The sequence below is a fragment of the Pleurodeles waltl genome, chromosome 9 (assembly GCF_031143425.1).
Source record: "Pleurodeles waltl isolate 20211129_DDA chromosome 9, aPleWal1.hap1.20221129, whole genome shotgun sequence".
NCBI lineage: Eukaryota > Metazoa > Chordata > Amphibia > Caudata > Salamandridae > Pleurodeles > Pleurodeles waltl.
This window is the reverse complement of record NC_090448.1, coordinates 871023111-871042688: the sequence shown is the minus strand read 5'-3', so window position 1 is coordinate 871042688 and position 19578 is coordinate 871023111. Positions and strand designations below refer to the sequence as shown.

Sequence of the window (19578 nt, the reverse complement as noted above, 5' to 3'; positions counted from 1 at the left end):
AGAAGCTTACGTTCAACTTTCACGCTTCTTGAAATTCCCCCGCTCACCAAAAAGGGTCAGATATAAATTACCGGTTATGATTCAATTAACCATATTACAGATAAAGGACAAGTATCAAATTAATAAAGCGTACTCGTTTTTACGAGTAAGGGATTTTTGGCTTTCAGGAGTGGAATTAACTCAACGTAATGTACAGCAATGGGAAGCATTGGGCCTTATGACTCTAGAGGACTTCTGTCTAGCAGATCGGTTGAAAACATGGGCACAGTGTGTAAGGGGGGAAAGTGATATTCCAGTTAATTTAAAATTTTCATTTTGTCAAATTACGCACTCCCTATATTCAATTCGATGAGCATCGAGTGGTGCTAATAAACTGTAGCTCAAGCCTTTTATGAGAACCAATTAGGTATTGGCAAATGGTTAAACTACTTCAGGATGCACAGTCAACCAAGGCAATTTCCCAGCTCTTGTCACAAATAGCCAATATGACAGGATATAAAATAGAGATGCAGCAGTGGAGAAAGCATAACGAAGTGTCCTATAAAGCGCTTAGAGGGGCTAATTTCAAAAGGATTACTTTGTTCTCTAAGTGGTTGCTATATTATACCCCCGCTAAAATAAAAGAAATGTATCCAGAGACATCAGGTTTGTGTCCACGCTGTCAAAAATTTCAGGGGGACTGGATTAATATGTGTTTTTCTTGTGAATTTTTGGCTAAAAGCTGGGAGTTGATTTTTCAGAGGCTAAGCTCCTGGATAGGCCATGAGATTGCCCCTACCCCATTAGTGGCTCTCTGGGACATTACGCAGGATACAAACTTGTCAATTTCATGTAGACAAACAATTATAGTGGGTACTCTAATAGCTTTATTACTTATTCTCACGGGTATGGAAATCAACAGTTCCCCCGACATACATACAATGGCAGGCGAAAATGGAGTCTACCAGGGTTAAAGAAAACTTTTACGCTCAGTGGGTAGGAACCATGAAAAGATATAAGGGGATATGGGCCAAAATGACCAATATGCTGATGAATGAAGTCGAGGGGAGGGGAAGCTGAAGGCGGAAAATTAAAAGGTTTTAAATGTAAAAATGTCTATGCTATTAGCAATTAGTCTAGTATCAATGTAAAAGGTCATGTAACGAGTTGGACGAATGTATGTAATGTAAATTTTCACCTGTAAAAAAAAAAAAAAAAGATAATAAACACAGTTTATTATTTTTTTTCTTGAAAAGGATGTGTAGCTGCCGCTGCTGGTGGGGGGTGACACTCCTCTGCCCTAATGGAGGAGCCCCCCTGGTACTTATGGTATTCATCTTAAGGAGAAATTCATGGCCCTTAGGTTGGGAGACTGGGCTTCCTAGAAGCATCTTCCCAACTGGTGGCAGCTAGCAGATGGTGTAACTTGCAGGGTCTGTGACAGCTGGGAGGAATCTTTCGAACATGTGGTATGTTTGTGCCCATCATTGTTGAAGCAGTGTAGATTCCTACTGCGGGATAAGTGGAACGAATTGGGGGTCTGCTCCTGTGGGCAGGCCATAATTGCGTCTCTGGACTCAGATAATATGATGTTGAATGTCTCGCTGACCAGATTTATTAATGTTGCACTAATTAGGTTCACTAGGGGCACTGCAAGCAGCGACTATTGGCTAATGCAAACATCTGTGTAGTTTGGATTTTACGTCTCTATTTAAACGTACCCTCTTGATACAAATGTATTGCCATTCTGCATTGGTGAACTTTTTGCTGCTCCCATATGTACTTAATTAATGTAATCAAGTTTTTATTGTGATCATATAGTTTGGGATTAGTGCTGTGTTTTAATGGCAATACAGGGCTTTCAAACTGTGCATGTGTTATGAAGTGGCTTTTTATGTGTTGTAACTGATTGACACTAGTTAACTTGTAATGGATTTAAACATCTGTACAATAAACTAAACTGGGACCCCTCCAAAGCCCAACACTTTTCCTACTGTTGCTCAGATTGGAGTGAGAATAGTAAATATGACCAGACCAAAGTCCATCACTTCTTTCTCAATATTTTTGGTTATGTTTTTGTTGCTGATATTTTTATTAGTGATATCTCATCAGACCACCCTCCTACCAACATTCTCTTCATCTCAAGCAGTCCTGCTGCAAACTGATGCTGAACGCTGTACCAAATTTGCACATGGTGGATTCCCCTAATTTGGAGGCACTCTTGGAAGCTATATCACAGCATTCCCCCAAACCAGAGGCCCACACTTGTGGTAATAATTGAGACAGTAAGCATTTGAGACCTGAAAAATTAGTATTTATTGGCTTAAAAAAAGATTGTTGGTATTTCCCTTCCAGTATTTCTTATCAGTTTTTAAATGTTAAACCAAGCATACTACAAATACATTACAACAAAAGAATGGTCCCTGCACCTTCCCTCAAAGCAATGTGAGGACATTCTTTGGGTTTAGCCAAAGTTTGAAGATGGCAGGGTATTCTGGTATGAAAAAGTAGTGAAACCAACACAAGCCACACCAACCTAGAGTCCACCTGGGTGTCAACTTTAAAAAAATGCAATTAATTGGGGGAAAAGGACCAAGAGTGGTCGGTGGATACTGCTTCCCACCCAATCTATAGAACACAGAGGTATTCTCAGATCTAGGGCCTGATTACAAGTTTGGCGGTCAACAAAACTGCCAGACCAGTCGTGAGGAGACTGCCATTGAGGTGGCGGTCCCCCCACCGACCCTATTACGACTTCCCCACTGGGCTGATGGGCAGGAACCAAGGTTCCCACCTGTCAGCCCATTGGGAATGGTGCAGCCACATTGTCGCTGGCTCATAATAGTGCCGGCGGCAAAGCTGCCGCACGCAGGGGGCACCAGCACCCTCAGACTGCACACCGTCTGCACAGCAGACAGTGCACATATCGAGGGTGCTGGGCAGGGGAGAGCCCTGCACCTCCACTACCATAGGCATGGGCAGTGCAGGGGGTTGCAGGGGGACCCCCGAACTTGTTCTCCGATAGCCTTTTCATAGTGGTTGTACCGCCATGAAATGGCTGGCAGAGAACAAGGTTGTAATCAGCAGGGCAATGCTGACTTCAACGCTGCCCTGACCGTTTACATTGTGCACTGCCGTCATAACGTCAGTATTGACGATCCTGGTAATGTGGTGTTCGGACTGCCACAACCACGGCGGTCTGACCGCCACCGCAAGTCTGACAGCCTGTTGACCACCAGACTCAATTCAAAACACCTTTTAGCTGCCAATGTATCCCTTCATTTTGGATGCCACTGGTAAGATTAAAAGATAAATTGTAATGGATGACTCTTGATGTGATTATGCAAGCATCCCTTGTATTGACACGTTTCAGCCTTCTAAGGTCACCATGGTTTCACAGCTTCCCCAGGACTGATCAATGACCCTTATCAGATTTTTATTATCTGTCCTTTCCCTGTCAGTCTGGTATAGAGGAAACCCATAACAGACTTGCTTACATAGCCAGAACAGAGCAAACATATAGTAATGGTTGGCAGATAAAAACATAAACATAACATAAATTAATGTAATCTACACAGCTTGATTCCTTGTTTTTTCAATATGCACTAATTAGCCGCTATTAGCAAATTCACACACCATACATACAGGGAGTGCAGAATTATTAGGCAAATGAGTATTTGGACCACATCATCCTCTTTATGCATGTTGTCTTACTCCAAGCTGTATAGGCTCGAAAGCCTACTACCAATTAAGCATATTAGGTGATGTGCATCTCTGTAATGAGAAGGGGTGTGGTCTAATGACATCAACACCCTATATCAGGTGTGCATAATTATTAGGCAACTTCCTTTCCTTTGGCAAAATGGGTCAAAAGAAGGACTTGACAGGCTCAGAAAAGTCAAAAATAGTGAGATATCTTGCAGAGGGATGCAGCACTCTTAAAATTGCAAAGCTTCTGAAGCGTGATCATCGAACAATCAAGCGATTCATTCAAAATAGTCAACAGGGTCGCAAGAAGCGTGTGGAAAAACCAAGGCGCAAAATAACTGCCCATGAACTGAGAAAAGTCAAGCGTGCAGCTGCCACGATGCCACTTGCCACCAGTTTGGCCATATTTCAGAGCTGCAACATCACTGGAGTGCCCAAAAGCACAAGGTGTGCAATACTCAGAGACATGGCCAAGGTAAGAAAGGCTGAAAGACGACCACCACTGAACAAGACACACAAGCTGAAACGTCAAGACTGGGCCAAGAAATATCTCAAGACTGATTTTTCTAAGGTTTTATGGACTGATGAAATGAGAGTGAGTCTTGATGGGCCAGATGGATGGGCCCGTGGCTGGATTGGTAAAGGGCAGAGAGCTCCAGTCCGACTCAGACGCCAGCAAGGTGGAGGTGGATTACTGGTTTGGGCTGGTATCATCAAAGATGAGCTTGTGGGGCCTTTTCGGGTTGAGGATGGAGTCAAGCTCAACTCCCAGTCCTACTGCCAGTTCCTGGAAGACACCTTCTTCAAGCAGTGGTACAGGAAGAAGTCTGCATCCTTCAAGAAAAACATGGTTTTCATGCAGGACAATGCTCCATCACACGCGTCCAAGTACTCCACAGCGTGGCTGGCAAGAAAGGGTATAAAAGAAGGAAATCTAATGACATGGCCTCCTTGTTCACCTGATCTGAACCCCATTGAGAACCTGTGGTCCATCATCAAATGTGAGATTTACAAGGAGGGAAAACAGTACACCTCTCTGAACAGTGTCTGGGAGGCTGTGGTTGCTGCTTCACGCAATGTTGATGGTGAACAGATCAAAACACTGACAGAATCCATGGATGGCAGGCTTTTGAGTGTCCTTGCAAAGAAAGGTGGCTATATTGGTCACTGATTTGTTTTTGTTTTGTTTTTGAATGTCAGAAATGTATATTTGTGAATGTTGAGATGTTATATTGGTTTCACTGGTAATAATAAATAATTGAAATGGGTATATATTTTTTTTTGTTAAGTTGCCTAATAATTATGCACAGTAATAGTCACCTGCACACACAGATATCCCCCTAACATAGCTAAAATTAAAACAAACTAAAAACTACTTCCAAAAATATTCAGCTTTGATATTAATGAGTTTTTTGGGTTCATTGAGAACATGGTTGTTGTTCAATAATATAATTAATCCTCAAAAATACAACTTGACTAATAATTCTGCACTCCCTGTAGTGTGCAACTTGATATTTTACTCTCTAGTTTCTCTTACACAACAAGTAATACCTAAGTGCTCCCTCCACTTTGGTTGAGCCCATCCTGGCACTCATGACCCCAGGATGAAACCCAATGATGAAGCATAGCGTTGGGATGGTCTTTTTTGCAAAACGAAAGAGTGAGTTTGGTTGTATCGTCCATCAACACTCCAATCTGGGTTGACAGAGTCTGAGAATATCTTTGTTTTATAAACCTTTAAAAAATGTCTTGAGTGGGTAGGTTACCGCGGGTGCCAGCCAACCGCAGACCCAAATGCCATAGCTATCCTATCCTAAGAATGGATGCACTTCAAATAAAAAAAATTGACGTTTCCATTGTATGCTCATGGGCGTTTCATGTCCTTTGCAATAAGCCAATTCTTTCATGTGGTGTACTGTTTTTTGAGAGAAAATGGGAGCGGAGCATAGGAGGCCTTTTATTATTACCTGTTGAATTTCTCTACATTCTTGGCTTCCAAATGTAAGTCAGTGTGCACAAATGAACACATTTTGTGAAGCCTCCTGAGAATCACCTAAGGCCTCATTAGGAGTTTGGCGGTCCCACCGCCGGGCCGAAAAACTTGCAGCGATGACGCCACTGCCATGGCGTTGGCATCCCCCCTCACCCTCCGTATTACAAGGTTTCCTCCGGTCTGACCAGGCTGACCGGCGGAAACCTTGAAATAGAGCATTCCTGCTGGTCAGACACATGGCAATAGTGCTATGAGCTAGGACTCGGCTCCCTTAAAGGAGCCGAGTGCTATCTCGTAGCACAGAGCGGGCTGACCAGCATCCATGGCATGAGCACTGTCTACAAAGCAGACAGAGGGCATTCTGAAGATGCTGGGCAGGGGGGCGCCTGCACTGTCCATACCATTGGCAATGCAGGCCCCCCGAGGCCCCCAGCACTTTTTCTCTGTCAGCCGTTTCATTACGCGGTGCCACCATTAAAAGGCTGGTGGAGAACTAGGTTGTTATCAGCCATGCGGCGCTGAGTTCAGCACCGCCCTGGCTGACTACTACCAAGACTGCCGTCAACCCGTCAGGACCTGTGGGTCTGCCTGCCTAACTCATAATGTTGCAGTAAGACCATCACAGCCACGGCGTCCATCCTCCACCCTGAGCCTGGCAGTCCTAGGACCGCCAGCCTCGTAATGAGGCCGTAAGTATTATCAATAGCTCCGAATTCAGAGTGGTATTAATAACACCTTTTTTCAGCTTCTATGATCTATTTCTAAAGAGTATGGCTTGCCTTCATACCTCTATATAATGAATTCAGTTTTACGTTATGAATTGATACATGGTCAAAACACACTGGAAAATCATAATGAGTTGCAGCTTGTTTCATAGGTCTGGGTATTGTGTGTATTTGAAAAACCATAGAAATTATATATTTCTTCCACCGTAGGAGTCTGACAGACATAACAGTATAATACTTTTGTTGATAAGCCTTAATGCGAAAAATTGTAGATTCAAATATTTCTGACATTTCTTTTTTCCTACCTTCACTATTTTTTCATTTCACCCATTAGTTTCTATAACAAAACCGTGAGCGGTCTGTACAAATGCCCCCGTGCTGAATTCAGAAATATGTCTATTTTTCAGAAAAGGAAAGCCATCCTGGTTCACTCATGGATGTTACGCCCCTTTCACCCAAAAAATTCAAAATTGCTAACATGTGTAAAAGAGGAAATCTTGACAACCATTTGGAAAATTGGTAAAACTGTGGTGAAAGTATGTTTTTAAACAACTCTAGCTATGTTTGAAAGCCGAGAAAAGGACAGTTTTAACACAGCAAATCTTTTGTTGGTGCCTGTTTTGCACAGCATCTTTTAGCTATTTTCTCCGTTCCCTCGGGGGAAACACAAACCCTAGGTACCTTTAGAATCCCCAACATGTGAAAAACAAAGGACACAAACTGCCTGAACATCCTTGGTGGAAAATATGTTATGAAGGCTTAAGCATGATCTGTGCAAACAATCGAACAAGGAGTCATATGTACGAAAGCATTTTCCCATAGACCCAGAATGGGTAAAACCTTTTGATACATCTAGCCCAAGGTCTCAGCACTAATGTATGGGGAGAATTCTTATCTCTTAAGGGATTAAAAGTTACATAATTTTATAATTCTGTTATGTACCCCTCGATCCTTGTATTTTAGAGACTGTAGTCTCATGGTTGCTGTTGATTAGAAAGTGAACTGATGGCATGTGAAGTAAAAGGGTAATGTTATATAAAAAACAATAAATAAACAAAAGTGTGCTTGGGGAGAGCTAGACCAATATGAATCTGAATGTCAGAGGTTGGGTTTGCAAATCCAAGTCTGCAAGTGATATCACCTAGGTATGCAGCAATGTGTTTTGCGAAGTAAGCAGACTTGCACCTCATTGATTTTGCTGGTTGCATAATTTGTTGCACAGTTTTAACGGTGTAGCAGCTGTGTGAAATCTAGTCTCTGTTGCTTTTCTGCACTACCCATGTTGCTTTGCAGCAGTCAAAAAATATGGATGCTGTGGGCTGTGTAATGCATAGCACATCAGAACTACAACTATACTCCGAAGAGGAGCAATCTGTTCTTGCTTTAGATCACTGTCTCTCAATGCACATGTTCTTTGATTGAAGAAAACACCCTAAATGCAACTTCCATACAACTACTACATGCTGACTTTGTCTCTCTGTGCAACAAGAGATTTACATAGTTCCTTTAAAACATTTTAAGGTTTCTAGGTGGGACGATGTGTAAATTAAGGTGCAAGAAATCTGTGTTAGGTGTGCAAAATGACACAGAATTATCATAGAGCCGTTGTATTGTCCTAGCCATAGCCACAAAGTTACATAGAGGACAGGCACAAGGGCTACTTGGATTAGTGCATACTCAGTTAGATTGGTTGCAGTAGTCCCATCCTTCCAGATGCAAGTCCAGCTGTCATCAAGCCCTCTCAAAATTTCTTCTCAAATGTCTTCCATTCCTCAGCCACCCTACAGATTCCATATGTAAACGACTAGAACTCAAAAATGTCACCAGGATTTCACACAGTTAAAAAAATCTGTGATTCACAGATGATAAACTTGAGCTCTTAAGATAATTAAATCAGAATTGGTGAGAATCATGCTCATCAGTTGAACTGAAGCTCCATCGTCACCCATTCAGGAAGAAAGTCTAACCATTCTTTCTTAAAGATCCCCTGCCGTGGGTCCCGGGCTCACTATTCCACTGGATTCATGCTAGCCTTGCTGATGAAGGGTGATACTCTGAAACAAGTCCCAGGGTGCTTGTTTCTGGTCCAGGGAGGACGTGGCCTGGCAGTTCAAGCTGGACTGTTCCCATGGGGAACAGGGTCGAGACTGATTTGCATATGGCTGTGTCTAAACTGAGAAGGTATGGTGAGCAAACGAATTGATGGGTTAAACCCAGATCTGTGACTGGGGGTGAATGTTTGATTGGTTCTGCATTCCTTCCATCATTTGTGTTTGTTTACTTTTGTAGTCTGAAAAGGAAGGCCTGCTTTTTTCTATGGACCACGACTAAACGCGAGAGAAGTGAAAATGATATGAACGTTCATAGTTTTTAACTGACTGCTATGTGATGTGAGTTCAGTTATACAAGTGAACTTAACTGTTACCTTGGCAGGTTAACAAAATTGTTTACACTGAATGTATAAATGACATCTAAAAGTACACTTAAAAACGTTATTCACCTCTATAAAGCTCAGTATTTTCGGCACTGTTTTGTTTGTTACCTTTGTGATTGAAGTATATCTTTATGTACTTAATGAAAATTCTTAAGAAATGTATTTTGTTCTTGTTTTTGTACAGCACTGACGAACAGAAGCCAATGGGACAGCTTCTCCCTACGTACATTGCTGGTTTGTTTCATACTTTGGAGGACGGCTTAAAATAGGAGGTAAGCGTAATATTTTCCTAAAAGTTACCTATCAAGGATTGTGTAACATTGGAAGTAAATTGTTCCCTTGCCGTGGTCAGATAGGGTTTCTTTACAGACCATTCTGTTTTCCTGTGCCGAAGCTTCCTAATTCTGTGTGAGTTATTCCCTTGCCAGGGTGAGGCATTCCCTGACATCGGGTGAATCTGATTCCCTCTCTTAATGTTTATGCTCGGAACCCAGAAAATACATTTTCTTTACCCATGGGTAGCTGTTCGATTTGCCTTGGGTGGGTCTGCCCCTTGTCTAGAAGAATGTAATTTGTTTTACCTTACACATGACTATAATTTTCACCCCGGGCAGATAATTCTCTAACCTTAGCAGGTAGTTCTATGCCCTAGGGCTGTGGTGTTTTTCTTTCTTTACCCTGTGCGGATGGTTTCCTGACTTTCCTGGCCTTCCTGGCCTTGAGTCGGTCTTCGTTGGCCCTAGGGGTGTTCTTCTGGTTAGACTATTCCTTGTATTTAGTGCATTTGTGTTAGTTTTGTAGCAGAAGGTGCAAACATGCATATTTGGTTAACCATTGCCTTCTTTGAGCAGTTTAACATAGCTGTTGTGTTTGTGGCACTCATGCCAAACAAGTTAACTATTATGGTGAGTAAAGAAAATAACAGAATTTGGCAGTGAAACTTTTCCTTCCTGCTTCCTATGCTTTTTCCTTGACTAAATCGCTTGCTGGGGGCTGAGGGCGTGAGAAGGGTGGGTTGTGTAACAGGGATCATGTATAACGTTTCTTTCATACTGCAAATATGTGATTGGTTGAACCAGTTTCCTTTACTCACCACATCATTGATGGTGCTCGGTGTCATTTTCTGTCATTTTAAATCATGGAATCATTTTGACATGAACCAGGTTATTTAGATCAATGCAAATGGTATTTGGGTCTAAATTGCATTGGTGCACGTTATAAGACAGGTGGAAATTATGCTTGGTAACTTTTTTGCATATGTTGCACTGTTTGTTCCCATCAGTAGGTGTAAAACACATACAAATTGAGGTAACCACGCCTGCTATCAGACGCAAAAACATTTGCATGCTTTATTGGGTGCACAAATCAGGAAATCGGGCCCAAAACCACTGCAGGAACCCTGCATAAATACGATTTACGCTTGGGTGTTTTAGACGCCAATCTCATCTATCAGGTCTAACTGACCCCCAAGGTGTTCCAGTGCAAGAAGGCCGCTATGCTGTTTAAATACTGCACTGCTGACTTCTGGACATCCTTATTCAGAGTGGTTTTATCTTTCTGTTTTTAGCTTTCTTGCCTTTATTGCGTTGGCGTAAGATAAATGGGTAAGTATTGATCCTTTTAAGAAATCTGATCTCTTTTATCTTCTGCACTGTAACATAAATTGGATTGTGGCAGAAGTAAATTAGGCCACCAGCTCTGCAGAATGCAGTGTGTTATGCAGTCTGAGCCGGCTCTATGATAATGCTGCAGTAGTACATTTATTTTTAAAGGCCTGACGTTTGATTGGATTCCGAGCCGAACAAGTGTTAGTAATGGAAGGAGTCTTTGCAAGCACTAAGTGTACAGCGGACGGGGGTTCCACTATAACTGAGGTTCGGCCCACGTAGCACCCCCACTAATTGAAATGTCATCCTGCTGTGCCACTAAATTTAGGCACCGCGAAGAGCTGAGGAGGTGGTATCTGCTAATTCCATTGCAGTGTATCTTTGGTGGTTTTTGGTCAAAATTATATATATTTTTTTTCAATATAAGCACCACATTGCAGGTAAATATACAGTAATTGTGTAAATAAAGCAACTTTGGTTATACAAAATTAGATAAACGTTTGAAAAATAACACATTTGTGTCAAATTGTTTTGTGCATTTAAAGCATTTTATAGGTTTCACCGAAACAATTTGTATGGCATAATCCTAAAAAATACAGGGATCTACCAGGATGGAGGGAGAAGTCAGGAAACTACTAGCAAGCCCTGAATCCTCTCACAATCATCCTTTAGGCAACATCTTCTACCCCCTTCCTACTCGGGCTCTCTTTGTATGTGCCACTCAGGCACCCCACTCCTAATGTCCCACTGCTCTGCTTGGCAGTTACTACCATTTTGGGAAAGACATCTACACCCAAAAAGTTCTGTAAGAAACTGGGTTATTAGTCGTAACAGATGTGAGTCAGTCAATTATCTTTTTTATTGGGAACCAAGTACTTCATTGTAGCAGTTGACTTTCTCTGGGTAGCGAAGCAGAGCAGACAAAGGCCTAATTAGCGGAGGTGAGAGGACTAGTACCCCCAATTTTCTGGCATGCAACAACACTCATTAAATTAATATCCAGTCAGTGCTTTTTCTTTTAAAATGGAAAATTCTGTTTAACACACACACACACTCTAAATATGATGAATAAAATGACAAATATATGCACTCAGATAGATATCACATTACACCCCTAGGGGTAACCCATGGTAACCCCCCCACCTATATCAGATGCAACATCACAATATAAGGGAGTGCCAGTTTAGCTAAAGTAGGAGTATTGGCTTTGTCAAGGTGTCGCCACATTAATACCAATGACCACATGTCATACTTTGTCAGTGTAACACCACTGGAATTAATGGGAACAATGTTATTAGAAAGTATTAATTATAAAAGCCAACATTGCATTATCACCGGTGTTGTCAACAAAGCAGTTTTAAACTGAAGACGTGCATTAGATTCTTTCTTTACATTCTACAAAGTGGAGTGATAGGATGAATCAAAGAGGATCCACACGCTCCAGAAAGAAAGCGCAAAACCTCTGCCTCTTCAATCAAAGGTGAAACTGTCCAGGAGGATCGCGGATTCCATGCCCCCAGCGACTTGCAGTGAATTTTGGGGCACTCTCTGAGGGGGCTGCTGCACCTCCTGCAGCACCTCACAGCATGTTTAAAATACATTGGTGGTTTCCACATATGCTTTTTAGAGCCACTACAAAACTTAGGGGATTAAGGCTGTAAGGGACACACAGAGCCCATTTCACTGCATATTTTATTGTCAGGTTTGCCTGCTTTGTTTACGCTGCTGCAGCCTCTCACCACGTGTCTGTCTTTTTGATTTGGGTGCTCCTGTCCCATCCGGGGCATCCACAAACGTAGCCATTTGGTGAGGGCCATTGGGGATCCCCAAGGCCATGCATCCCTGTCAGCTCCCACATGCAGCTCCAGTGCTGGAGGCAGCATCTTCCTTTTTGTTTCCCACTATGGTCAACATTATGCAGACGCCAGGACTCTCCCCACCCCAGGGTTGTTACAAAGGAATCGGGCAAAGCACCACACTCTTGGTTGCTCATTTTTCTTATCTTCAAGGGGGCCAATTTCAAAGAGACATATCTCTCGACTGATGCAGCCGGTTTTCATCATCTTTTGCTAGTTTTGCTCCTAGTCGCCATCCCTAGCCAATAGGAGCATTTTCTTCAGGAGCCCTGGCCTTTAAAGGACACTTTGCTTGGTGAGTTGCATTTTTACTTCTCTGTTTGCCAGAACTGCCCTCTGCTTGTTTTCATGTTGATTAAGGCATCTTGCACAGCAAAATACCCTATCTGCTGCACTTCCCATGCCTCACAGCCTCCCTGCTTCTTGAAGGGCACCCGGTGGCAGCACAGTCAAGGGCCAGTACATAGAAGTCCTAGGTCATAGTTCCCTCAGTAGGTCCATTCCCCCAACTTTGTAAAGTGGGGGTAGAACATTTTGGGAACCGGGCATCCCTGGCCTATCCTTGTATGTCACATTATCCCTCCACCCCTGTCCCAAACTTCCTGCAAAGCATTCTGGGACAATCCAGAATTGCATCTGCAAGTTGTCTCTGGTAAGAGTTCCCCTGAGAGCCTCAACTCTGCCCCTCGATGAGCAGTGCTTGATTCCTTCCCGCCAGAACTTCAGAGGGGAACCTCTCCTGTTTTGGCTCCAGAGCCTGGGTTTCCTCCTTCATTCCAGTGGCCCTAAACTGTCCTGGCACAGGTGCAGTGTGATAACACTAGTTATCAGATGCAGATATCCTCCCAAACCCTTTCCTTTCCCAGGAACTGGGCACTGTTAATTGGCATTTTTTGAGGGGAAGCATTTGATCTCAACTCAGCCCAGTAAATGGGACAAAGGCCTGGAATCTGATTATGGGCTGAGCCAGAGAAATATGACAGATCGTAAAGTACCATTAGGTGTGCATTTGGAATGTTAGGGACTGGAGATTCATAATCTGGGTTGCGTGTTTTACCCCAGATTGTTACCTCGCTGGACTTCATAGGCATAAGTAGCTTAAAACTATGCTTTTGGGCAGATTGTGTCTGTAATACGTACACAGGGAAATCATGATAGACCTCATTAACCACTACAGACCCACACTGTAGACGCCCACTCATACTAAAAGGCCTACGCCAGGTCATTAACAGTGCTTGAAGAGACTCTTTTGCAACAGGCTACCTGTGTGCAGGTACCGAGCTGCCCACAACTGTAGTCTCACACGTGCAGCCTGCACACACTTGCTCATGTGTAACCAGCCAAGAGCCTCTTACCTTAGCTGTGCAGCAGTGGCCTTAGATTAAAAGGCAGGCACTGTCAATTAACAGCCTCTGTCCAATAACTGTGAATTTACTGTGAGTGAGACTCAGGTATTGAATCTTGTTAACCGGACCAGTCCAGAAACCGGCTAGTCAAAAGTAAAAAATCCTGATGGACTAAATCTGTGGACACATTTGTTAAAGTTCCTCCCTGCTACTAATATCTTGTCCACTCCTTTCCACTGTCCGGGTCCTTATTTTCCATGTCTCTTGTTCCTCTTCATGAGGTTTAGGTGATCTGGTGATATGTCAGTGGAATATACTCAACATAACATTACTGCAGTAATTAGACTGGGCTTCCCAGACTGTGATTGAGAAAAATTTTGCTGGTGGAATTCAAGGAAGGCAAAACTCCTGGTGTGGGGAAGGGGTATCCCTGAGGATTGTGGCTCTAAACAAATGGAGTGGGTACGATTTGGGAACTGGCATGGTGAATGAAGGTGAAAGAAAGGGTTTTGGGGGAAGGTGTGAACATTTATGGAACTGAGACTCAAGGGATAAGCACCAGGATTCTTAGTAGAACTGGTACTATGATTTGTAGAAACAAGGTTAGACGTGTAGGCTTGGCACTCAGAGAGATGTGCGATGCAGGGGATAGATTTGGGTTGGGACCCTAAACAATTAGGAAGGGTAGGACCTATTGCAGGCAAGTGGTCTATGAATGAGAGACGTCTGGTCCTGTGAAGTGCTGATAGGCTAAAGGCAGAAAGGTAATCTGTACGAGAGCAGAAGCCTTGGGGGTGGAGCAAAAATTACAGAGTTGAATTTAGCAGCCAAAGGGGCACAAGGTGCTTAGCCTGTTATAGCCTTTATGCAACAGGCGGTATGATCGTCATAGATGTCTCACCTTACAGATCTGGAACACCAGTCTTCTACTGAATTGTGTTACCCATAGCTGTCAGCTGTAACTACTTTTGCTATCCAGTAAAACTGTACAGTAGCTTTGTTTTATTGGTGCTATAACAATGTGTATTACACTTCATTCACTACTCCATTTGCGAGCAGTACATGACCAGGATACTTCTGTTTTGCCCGTAATAACATATAGGGCCTGATTACAACTTTGGAGGAGGTGTTAATCCGCCCCAAAAGTGATGGTAAAGTGACGGATATACCACCAGCCGTATTACGAGTCCATTATATCCTATGGAACTCGTAATATTTCTGGTGGTATATCCGTCACATTTGGGACGGATTAACATCTCCTCCAAAGTTGTAATCAGGCCCTTAGTCATTAAGTAAGCTACAAACTTAAAGCCTGGGCTTCTCTCTCATTTTTTCTCCACTTGCCCTCCGCAGTTCTTCCAGTTTTACGTTGTTATTTGTTAAAACGTCTAAGCGGCAGATGCTTAAAGAAAGCATCTATCAATGTAACATTCACCCGGTCAAGAAATACGGAAAGCCTTGATCTCTTTTTCATTTTAACATGTTTCACCAGCACACTTTTATTAATAATACACTTTCGTAAGAACTGTTAAACTATTTTGTTCTCATATAACTTTATAAGTATATGTATTTTCATTTTTACTCCTTATGCAGGTCATGTCCTTTAAATGGCCATGGCGACAGCGTTTAACGATAGTCACCTTTTCAAGACAGCTATTTAATTCACACTGATAAACCAGCCATCTCAGAGGGATGCAACATCATTCTACAGGTAAGAGATCAGTGCACCATGCTTACATCCTGGCATGATGCTCGCTTTGAAAGGAGAGGCGAAAATGAAAGCCTTTCTCCCCAGTGCTGTATGAAAATGAAATACGAAGGCAACGCCAACATATTTCCCTTCCTCCAATTTTCTTCGAAAAATAATAAAACAGTTTTGACAGTTAGCATGTTACTTAAATAAAAACGGCATTAGTCAATACGGATATTTTTATTGTTTCCTGTTAACATTTGGAGAGAATTTAGACCGTTCCAGATCACTTGTGCTGGGTGTGGAGAGGCGATTTGCATTTCATACGAAATATTTCAGAAAGTCTGTAAAGAGCATGAAGAAAGCAAATCTATTATAGAGACGTTTTAAGGCATGGGCAAAGCGGGCTCTGGCCCAGGCCCCAGTCTTTCAGGGGGGGGCGAATAGAACCAGCTTTGTTCTGCAAAGATATTGCCCGGATGACCCTCAGTAGTTCATACACGTATTGTTTTAAATACCATATTCCTTAATTTATTTTTAATGTGAATGATGTGTGAGGGTCTATTACAGACAGTTTGTAGAGTAATGTGTTTATGATTTACCCAGCATCCATTAAAAAAAAAAAGTTCTTTTAGATCAAAACCGGAACTCGCATATGGGAATTTTGAGGATGTCACAGACATTACTTGCAGCAATATTTGTGAGATGCTCCTGTGAACAATATTGAAAACACACGTCACTATCCCTGAATATTCAATGTAAACACCTTTAACATTTCTGATGAGTGTGCCTGTGCACTATCAGTGGTCTGGCCAAAGAAGGCATGGAAGAGTAGAAAGTGAATCAGAAATTCAAATTCCGAACAGGGGCTCCCAAAATACGTTTGGCCCAGGGACTCCAGAATCCTTAGGATGTACTTGGTCTATTACATAGCAAATATATAATTACCATAAACAAAGTCTATTATTTTGCTTATGATAATTTGTTTTTATCTAATTGAACTTTTCGAGGACAGGTGTCCAATTATAAATTCCAATAAAACACATTTTGAAAGCAGATGAGATGAACGTGTGTTAGACATGACTTTTTTGGGATTTCATTTTTCCCTTCCAAGTAGAAAAACATATTTTTTTAAATGTTGTTTGAAGGCAAATGAAAAGGTACTGATCTTACAGAGAGATGCACTGAAAGGCCGAGAAACTTGCTTGTTTTGCATACCATCTCTAGCAGGACATACCTTGCAGAAAGCAGCGCCCAAAATGGCACTGCTATGAAACTCAATTCAAAAATATGTTTCAATGGTGCTCAAAAAGTGTGTTTTGGAAAGTACTTCTGAGAGAGAGGCAAGGGTAATCCCATCTCCAGACCACAGTAGGAGTGGTACGTGCAGCACAAGACAAAGGGACACTAATGTGTTAGGGGGGAAGGTGAATTTATTGAGAGAGTGATGTTTCCAAGGAACAGCTTTTATTCAAGAGTCTGTCGATGTTCTGCATGCCTTTAAAAAGGAGTGAAAGTGGGAAAATCAGGAACGTGTTCTGGAACCTAGAAGAAGAATGGAAATGGGATGGTTTCCCAAAGAAGCTTTACTAGGGTGCGGTTAAATTGTGCAAGCAGTTGAAGCACTACAGTGGGGGTAGCGGGACGTGTGGTAGGCACCTGGACTTGGGAGTGGTATGGGAGGTGGTTACTAGCCAGGACGAGAGGAGGAAATGAGATGGCCTACAAAAATATGCACTCTCATGGAGTGCTACAACAGTAATTAAAAATAAAAAGCACCCCCATAAGCATGCAACCAGTGGAAGGACACTGGCCACCAGAGTCATTACCTGGTCCAGGCTCCACAGGACAATGACAGAGGTGAGGAGGAGGCACTGACCAGTAAGGAAACAAGAGTGACGTGACAGCTAGCCAGTGGTAATTAAGGTGATGTAGGAGCCACGTGGAAGCCAGCCAGTAGTAAGTAAAGGGAAGTAATGAGCAGGTTCTAAGCACCTTTTAAGATTTTTCTTTTAAATAAAGAAGATTAGGAGATTTCGTAAGAACAGTGCAAGCGCTGTGCAAGCAAAACCTAAAAAGGTCTCTTCAATAATAACAAGTCACCTGCTTGCAGTTTTTCGTAAACATGGTCAGATTATGTCTAAAAAAAGACTATTAAGGATAACACTACATGTGCAAATTGACTAATGCCATTGGAACACACCAGATATTAATTGCTTGGACGACTTTCCTTTGGTCTGGCATCTCAGTGGACTAACGCATCTACTAAAGGGTCCTGTGATTAACACTGTGGGGGCGTCCTCACTGCCTTCTGTCATTCTGAGATCAACAAAATAAGCCACATTTACCTGGGTAACATATTGTGCTTTTTTATTATGTTACACTGAAACCTCAGATCTGTAGTGACATTTATAAATGATCAAAAAAATAGAAGCAACTACACTTTGTGGTGAGTTGTGGCAGGATCTCGTGATTAGTCAGCAGGACACTGTTGTCTTACCAGTGCACCATTAGGGCACCATCAAAGTGTGGAAGGTATCATAAAAAAATCTTATTTCAGAAAGTTACATGGATTTTGTATATTTTCCTAACCTCATGTTTTCCGAGTTTCTGCCAGCTCAGGTTCAAGTGGACCAAGAAAGTCATGATACAGAATAATGTTATGTTTAAGATCTTTACAGAAAGGTCATTCCACTCATGTGATACAAAGGAAAAAGGTTTTTTTTACCTAAAATGGGTAATGCTGGTTAGCTAATATTCTGTTAATGCTACAATTGATGTATGATTATTATTATTATTTCAGGATAGCCAGGTCCACTGTTGGTGAGGTGCAGTAACTACTTGCTCTTAAGGAACAGAGGTGCTCATGGTGGAGACAGGATTACCTACAGCATCAGGCTGGCCTTCCCGTGTGGGTTTCTTCTCATATGTATTCTGAAAATTGTTATATCTCTGGGTTGCTGGACCGACTTCTTTCCAGATAGAATGTTTGCTCCATCGGAGATGGTCTAATGAGAACTACATTCTCTAGCACCCACCAGGGCAGGCACCTTGAACACATAGTGGATTCACCATCTTCTTGAGTCTATGGAACGTATTCAAATGAAGTGGTAGTACTGTTTCTTGGTAGGAGGCCTTGTCACCAGGGGTATCAGTTTTATTTATTATTTAGCGAATGAGCTCCCTCTAAATGAGTAATTAACTATTTGTGCTTTTTGCCAAGTGTACTGTATTTTAAATAAGCAGACATTGATTTCTGTTCAGGTTATAAGACCACGCACGATACATTGCCACAAGAAGCAGTATGGCCTAAGACACAGTTAGATTGTCAAAGCTGAATTCTGCACCTGCAAAACACGAATGGTTCGATGATATGATACACATCTAATTAACCTTTGAAAAATCAATTGAGAAGCCTTTATCCAGAAGAGCTTGGGACAGCAACGGTTCCATGAAAATGACTGTAGAGGAGGGATACAGACAGCACAATGGGAAAAGATTTACGTTTAATTCAATTTTATTTCTAAATGATGCATTCGTTGGAAATACATATTGTTTTATTTATTACCTCACATATCCCCTGATGGCTGTACACAGCACTGTTAATGATAGGCAGGAGACTCTGGACAAAAAAGCCAGACTTATTGACAAGAATGGCATGATGCGATGTTGTAATGCATTGATGCTGCATGGTACTTTATGAATGGTTAAACTTTATGTTCTGGTATGGCGTTTTGTACAGCATGATGTTCCCTGGTCTCTTCTCGCTGTTGGGTTATTGAAGAAAAATTGAGATCTGCAACTTTTAGTCAAGGGCAAGGCAAGTGAGGCAAGGCAATTGTTCCCCACCTCTTGTGATTTCTATAACAGCAACAGGGGGTTGATCTTACAAATGTCTGTCTAATCCGAGTGATCTATGTTGTGGATTATCTCTGTAGGTTGTGCTACAAGGTTGGCGGAGGTTCAACTGTTGCAACACACCAACCCACCTGTATGGGTTACAGAAATAACAGACACATTAGAGGTCTTATTCCTTCAAGAGCTGAAACTTAACGAAGATTTCCAAAGTGCTTTATAGTAGAAAATACATACTCCCACGAGAATGTACATAGCACACTCCCAAACCCAGTAGCAAGCCCACCCTGCAGCCATTTATAAATTAATTCTGCCCAAGAATAGATTACAAAGTGAAGCAGTGGACATGCACAGTTCACAGAGAAACTCTCACTTTTGAGCTTCA

At 42.2% G+C, this 19578-nt stretch overlaps 1 protein-coding gene and 1 long non-coding RNA gene across 2 annotated transcripts in view; one reads left to right on the top strand and one right to left on the bottom strand.

Annotated features, from left to right (window-relative positions):
- FOXN3 (forkhead box N3) overlaps window positions 1-19578 on the top strand; it is a 648650-nt gene that overhangs the window by 35102 nt on the left and 593970 nt on the right. Inside the window, exon 2 of the mRNA XM_069208155.1 lies at window positions 9024-9111. The gene's annotated coding sequence lies outside the window, so the exon portion shown is untranslated. The remainder of the gene's footprint in view (window positions 1-9023; window positions 9112-19578) is intronic.
- Window positions 1-19578, bottom strand: part of LOC138260052 (uncharacterized) — a 163817-nt gene that overhangs the window by 93944 nt on the left and 50295 nt on the right. The window lies entirely within an intron of this gene.